We start from the raw sequence: 7,611 nt of genomic DNA, 5'->3' as shown, positions 1-7,611 counted from the left end.
GTTTATGTTTGTTTGTATGATAGTTGATAAAAAAGAAAGTTTGAAAACTGAATTCATATGTAAAACATTTGTTAACTAGGTTACAGGTTTTTACTGTAGTATTTCTAAAAGAAACTAATTACCATAAAATCAGCCACTTTACAGTGCAGTTTAGTTTATGTTTGTTTGTATTATAGTTTATAAAATAAGTATTTTGTAACATTTTAAAACTTTTCAGCTTAATGCATTCTTCCAGAGTAAAGCACTGTTAATTTCTCCTTAGCGTGGATAAAGTTTGAGCAAGAGAATCAGAGGTTTCTGCAAGAAAGAAAAAAAGTCTCCGTTGTTCCTTCAATACAAATATTTATCTTTCAGATTTGAAGTATTTTACTTTGAGACGCCATCTCTAACGCATTCTCATCTCAAGCTTGTTATACAGCGCCGATAAACCAGTCGCCTCTTGATAAAACACAATTACCATCCAAAAGCAGACAAGTCGGCCACTTCTCCCGAAGTTAGTAAACTTCACAATTTCCTTATTGCTCCACGGCATGAAAATAACTCGCTAACAGCCATACGTTTTCATTCTCCTGCCTCTGCGGAGGACTCCAAAATGAGACTTTATGTTTCATACACGCCGCATCGCAGTGGCTTCAATAATCCTGCAAATGAAATCGATTCTCTCTCTCCCTCTCACCAATTCAGATCCCAGCTGGGTTTCCCATATGTGGCCGTAATGAGGAACGGCAAAGTCAATCCCTTATATCGGCATACCTGCGAAAGCTCGGCCTCAGCAGAACATCCAATCCTTCTGTAATTACCCATAATGCAAACAGACGCACTGTGTCAGCCTCGTATTTTTATTTTTTTTGGAATAACATCTTCTGTATTTCCATAAATATTGACGCATGGATTTAATGCAGTTCATTATATGCTCCTCAGAGGTTATTCAGAAGAGAAAGCGGCGAATCCAAACAGTGTAGAAAGTAAACGAGTAAACATGTTAAATTATTTGTTTCATCTCAAACCTCTGAGTGTAAATCTCGAGATGGAGCCGCTGATGATTTTCCCACAACATTTCAAATTGTTAATGGTGCGCCGTCGCTCTCTGAATGGGAAAATAAACTGATTTTCTTCACAATTATCTGCGAGGTTTACTGTGCTTTTTCCCTCATGCAGAAATGGCTTGTTTTATGTGGATTCTGTCGACTGTGAACATGTCTTTTTGGCTGCTCCGGACACCCAAATTAGATTATGCCGGCCATCCCACAGTAAAGCATCTCTCCAGATTTCTTCCTACTCATTGGTGTTCTCATTTGCAATGTCTTCAGCAGGTGGATGTGGTCAAACGCTCTGAAGTTCGGCCAGTGTCTATGGTTTATGGGTCAAAGATGAAAATGAAAGGCATTCAAGCATCAGAACATTCATTCATTTTCCATTGCCTTAGTCCCTGATTATCAGGGGTCACCACAGCGGAATGAACCGCCAACTATTCTGGCATATGTTTTACACAGCTGATGCCCTTCTGGCTGCAACCCAGTACTAGGAAAAGCATCAGAACAACAAAATTAAACTACAGATTAAACCATTTTTTGTGTATCCTAAAAAGTGAATGCGATTTCACCTAAGTACACTTAGTTGGTCCTGGACTACATTTCAATCAGCCAATCAGATTTGTGGGACTAAGCTCAGTTGCATGAATGAAGTCCATGTGAACCGTACATTGTTGAGACTTTTATTTCAGTGTGTTGATGTATATCCAATGGAAATGGAATATTGATTAGGGGGCGGGGCCTAATTTTGCACCAATCTGTACACTAAAACAATGAATAGCCGCATTTCCACTATCGGGCCAGTGCGAGCCAGGGCTTTAATCGGGCCAGGCCGGCCCAATAGCCCGGGAGGTTGAGAAATGAGGCCGAAATCATGTCGCGTTTCCACTGTCGGGCTAGTTGCTCGCAGCGCGTCACGCAAACACCGCCCCCAGAACGTCCCCCGAATCAAACGTCACACAACCCGCCCACTTCAGCGGGAACAAAAAACTCAAATTATAACCACAAACACAACCTGGCATCACTACGAGAGCTGGAAGATGGCCAGACAGCGATCCCTGGATAAGGACATTCGAGTTCGGCGGCATTTATTTTTTCTTTTTCTTAGTGAGTTGATCAAGCGCGATAGCAAAACAAATGTAAGGGAAGAAAGCATCTTGTCTCCTCTTTACCTGACAGGAAAACTCCGCCTTTATACGTAACCCCGCCCCGAAGCCCCAGTTGGCCCTCCTTGGCCCAAGGTATTCGGCGGGCCAAAAAAGGCCGGACGCTGGCCCCAAGGAAGCCCCGCTTTGGCCCGATTACGCCCCGGAAGTGATAGTGGAAACGCGACTGGCCTTGGCTCGCCCTGGCTCGCTCGCTTTAGGCGCGATAGTGGAAACGTGGCTATTCATTGGATTTACTAATTTTTTAAAGGTATGTGGTTGCAAACTATTTATTTGAGCTGAATTTAAACAAACAAATTAAGTTGAAGATTACTCCATTTAAATTCAGCTCATATAAATTCATTCATTCATTTTTCTTCAGCTAAGTCTCCATTACAGAGGTCGCCACAGTGGAATGAACCGCCAACTATTGCAGTTTTATGCAGCGGATGCCCTTCCAGCCGTAACCCAGTACTGGGAAACATTCATACACGCTTATTCACACACACTCATCCACTACAGCCAACTTAGTTTATTCAATTCACCTATAGCGCATGTGTTTGCACTGTGGGGGATACCAGAGCACCCGGAGGAAACCCACGCCAACACGAAGAGAACATGCAAACTCCACACAGAAATGCCAACTGCCCCAGCCATGACCTTCTTGCTGTGAGGCGACAGTGTTAACCACTGAGCCACCGTGCTGCCATCCACAGTCATGTATAAACACAGCGCGCCTCTTTTTTTATTTCATGACATTAAAATAGTATCCAAATCCTTGCAATTTTGAGGCCCATCACAACGTGACATAGAAGTGGAGGTTTCCCCACCCTCTCAATTGATTGACAGGCGCGTATTAACATGTAGTCCCCGTAGTAACATGTATAAACATGTCCACAGAACAGGATTCGCAAAGAAACTGGGATTAAAAGATCTGTTCCAACTCTCTGTGATCAGCTGCACCTCAAGCTTAAATAGGAAAAAAACGTAGTATTAAAGAAAAGTCAATGAAATCAATAAGTAATGTCACAGAACAGTGCCCTTACTGCAGTCCAATGAAATGGTAAGGTTTATAATCTAATTAATACATATTAAACCTCTTTAACATTATTAAATGTGCATGCTGAATCACTGATACCTACTGGTTTGTCACATTTTATTTTATTTTTAAGATCTAAGGTGAGCTATCTGCTGCTGCTTTCAGTAGTATAGCAGTAAATATCATGTAAAATGTTCATTCTTCTGTTGATGTCGTCAATCTGGCAACCTGCGCTTGCATATGTTTTGAACCAGGCGTGCAAAAAAGATCTGTTCCAACTCTCTGTGATCAGCTACAACTCAAGCTCGAACTAAAAAACAGTGCACATTATTAAATGTGATTTTAATAATTTTAATAAATTTAACATTATTAAATGTAGATGTATTTGCTTAATCATTGATATGTGCTGGCTTGCACAAATCACATTGAGTCACAGTTCTAAAGTTCAATTTCAAATGGTTTATTTTATTTTTCAGATCTGAGGTGAACTATCTGCTGCTGCTTTCAGTATATGGCAATAAATGTCATGTAAAATGGCATTCAAACTCACATTATTAGCATTTAACACTGAATAAAGCACATGAGGTGTACATGAGGTGATCATTGTCAGTTTATCCTGCTGTTCATCTGCAAGAAATAGAAGCCGTTTCTAAAATACACATTTCAGGTGTTGGTTAGGACAAAAACTATATATATATATATATATATATATATATATATATATACGGAAAATATTCCTTCTATTGCGTGCCATTGCTTTTATTTAGACCACGACAAAAATATGGCTTTAGGCTTGATATTTACACATACTTCTGTTGATGTCGTCAATCTGGCAACCTGCACTTGCTTGTGTTTGGAACCAGGCGTGCACAAAAGATCTGTTCCAACTCTCTGTGATCAGCTGCACTTCAAGCTACAATCGATCCGCTCCAGAGTTCGTTTCAATTGAGCAGGGACCACCTCATTCAAGCGATCTCGGAGTGATAAATTTGGCGTGGATCCCAGCGCGATTGGTGGATTTACATATGCCAAACGAACTGTGCTAACTGGGCAAATGAGACAGGTTCCAAAACAAAAGTCTAGGTGTGAAAGCACCCTAAAATATAAATTTCAGGTGTTGGTTAGGACAAAAACTATATAGAAAATATTCCTTCTGTCACAAGCTGTTGCTTTTATTTAGAACACGACTTAAATCAGCCTTAAGGCTGGATAGTTACGCATTCTTCTGTTGATGTCGTCAATCTGGCAACCTGCACTTGCTTGTGTTTTGAACCAGGCTTGAACAAAAGATCTGTTCCAACTCTCTGTGATCAGCTGCACCTCATACTCAAATTGAAAAACAGTGCATGTTTGTAATAAAGATGAGACTGAATAAAGCACATGAGGTGTACCTGAGGTGATTGTCAGTTTATGCTGCTGTTCAGCTGCAGGAAATAAAAGCTGTTTCTAAAATATAAATTTCAGGTGATGGTTATGCCAAAAACTATATGGAAAATAATCCTTCTATTGTGTGCCGTTGCTTTTATTTAGAACACAACTTAAATCAGGCTTAAATCAGGCTTTGGGCTCGATAGTTACGCACGCTTCTGTTGATGTCGTCTAGCAATCTGCGCTTGCATGTGTTTTGAACCAGGCTTGCACAAAAGATCTGTTCCAACTCTCTGTGATCAGCTGCACCTCAAGCTCAAATTAAAAAACAGTGTATGTTTGTAATAAAGAAAAGAAATGGGTATGTAATGTCTCAGTAGTTTGTTTTCCTCTGTCTTCAGTTTTGCTGCAAAATGACGCTAAACGGCCCTCTGCATTGAGACAGAAAATCAATTATTCAACCCCCTGTACATTTCACAGCACATTTAAAACATGATGGGGTGAATTAAAGCCAGTAAGGCCCACTCTGTATGCATTTACCACGATGACCGCCATTGCACTGTCACCCCCCCACCCCCCCTTTTTTTTTTTTTTTTTCTTTCTAGCGCTAATGTGTATCTCGGTGACAGGGTGAGCATTGGCTGTCCAGTGCAGCCCGAGGCCTGACAGCGGCTATGTGACAGCCCTAATGGAAGCTGATTACCGGGAGGCATCTATTAATTTAGCCCTAATCACAACAAAGAGAGAGGCAGCACTTAACAGCTGTGAAATGGCAGCCGCTGTTCGGAAATGAAGCCTGGGGAACAGGGCTGAGGCACCGCTGCCGTTATTACCTGCTGCTATTGTGCTGATCGTCAGCCCGGCTTAACCGCTGGTAACTCTATAGGTTACATTTGCCATCCACTTTAGCAGTAAGCTGAGGGCCGGTGGGAAAAAAAGAAGATAAAGGCGATTGGTTTGCACGCGGAGATTGTGATCCAGGTGAGAAGCTGACAGTAACAGGTTTAAGCTCTCGGGCTTTATTTGTGGAGGAGAAGGGATTGCCGCTTTGACCCGATTGCGAGTGCTTGACTTCCTATTCGTTTTTGTTCGAGAACAAAGTGTCCAGATGACCTTTGCCTAGTGAAGGGTGAGGAGAAGAAAATACTGTTAGCGAGCACATGCCAAGCCGGCTCTTCACAAGCCTCTAATGGGAGTTTTAGAGAAAGGACAGGAGCAATTTAAAGGGATAGTTCAACTACAAATGAAAAAAAGAGATATTTGTGGAACACAGAGGAGCTGTGTTTTTTCTTTTGTGCATTATGCGAGCTCCTGACCTGAAAGTATAACAAAACATCATTAAAGTTACTACGAATTGTGCATAAAATTACAGAAAATCTGTAGCCTATAAAAAATGATGGGTTCCAAACAATCGATCTGTGTTTGGACAAGATGAAGGAATTAAGTTAATTATTAAGTTTTAAAAATTTAAGTGGATTAAAAAATAATATAATTGAGTAACACTTTATTTTGATGGTCCATTTGAGTATTAGTAGGCTGTCTGTTTAATATCTGTTGATATGCTCCTACATTTAACTGACTATAAGCCAGAGTGTGTGTGGTCACGTGATGTATGTTTTCAGTGGTGTGGTGTAGATGGAGAGCTTATCAGAAATTCTGGGTGAAATGCTAGTGCGGACGTGGATCGTTTTCATTCTGAAACACCGTTTTAAAACTAAAATGTACTAGTGTAAAGGGGGCCTAAAGTGTGACCTATAAGGGTTGCAAAAAAAACACCTCAAGAATTTTAAAAATAAGCTTTAAATAAGTATTTTAATTTTAATTAAGATATAATTTTTTTAACCACACTGCAAATAAATATCATTAAATTAACAATTTTCTGTATTTTGTATTTTGTGATTTATGTTTTATTATTATTATTATTATTAATATTTAAATAAATATAATGTTTTTGTTATTGGTTCAATTAGATTCTTTAGTATGCATTTTGTAAGTGGACAATCTTTTATTTTATGATAAATTTCCAGCATATTTAACCAAATGTTTGATTTGTTTTTCTGCTCTGAAGTGTAATACTGTATGTGTGAGATTTCTTTTCTTAATTAAAACAACACAACCCAAAGAAATGACCACTGCAAAACTGGTGTCGTGTCCCGGATGGGAGTGAGGTTTAGCAGGGTGAGTGTAACATACAGTAGGCCAGCTAGTAAAGTCCTCTGCAGGTAAAACCTCACTCAATCTCAAAAGGTTCTCTACCAACAGGTGCTAGAGCAGGGCTGCCCAAACATTTTCATATAAAGAGCCAAAAACCAAATATCACTGAGAGCCGTGGGCCAAAGATAAATCTACCAAACTGTATTACATTAAAGTAGCCATGGGTAACTTCGACTACCTGTGTCAGTTGCGTCGCTTTACTCCGGTAAAGTCTAGAGCTGCATCCCAAATCGCATTCTAATGCACTATTTTCCGCCATTTTGTAGTATAAATAGTGCAAGAAGTGCATTCACACTGAAAACTCTAAAATAATGCGGTTATACCATAGACTGTAAAATATATGGACGTAGTATCCGTGACGTCACCCATAGGTTTCTGAACACTGCAAAAGAAGCTACAAGTAGGCGCGGCCAACCGTCGCCACGGCGGGATACCAAACAAGGGCAAAGAGGCGGAGAGTGAGCGGAGCTACAGACACCTGCTGGCACTTTGCTTAGACCTGGCAGACAGACATTACTTTGGGAGAAACGCTTGATAATTTATTACCTGCGACTCGTTTGTGTTCTGACCACATGTGCTTGGCTGTACACTATATCAATAAAGTGTTTAGACTTTCAAAAACACTGTAGTAATACATTGAGCCACTAAACATTGTTCTTATGACGTTTTTCTACAGGAGGAAAACGCGAATTACTTCCAAACACTTCAGATATAGTCTGTGTTAGTAAATGCAGGACTATTGATGAACTCCAGCATAACACTGTATGATAACGCTTCAGATGACTGTTCTAGAGCCTACAGCTAATCAATCTGT

This window comes from Danio aesculapii, chromosome 11 (assembly GCF_903798145.1).
Source record: "Danio aesculapii chromosome 11, fDanAes4.1, whole genome shotgun sequence".
Taxonomy (NCBI): Eukaryota; Metazoa; Chordata; class Actinopteri; order Cypriniformes; family Danionidae; genus Danio; species Danio aesculapii.
The sequence above is the reverse complement of the archived record's forward strand: the minus strand, read 5'-3'. Positions refer to the sequence as shown.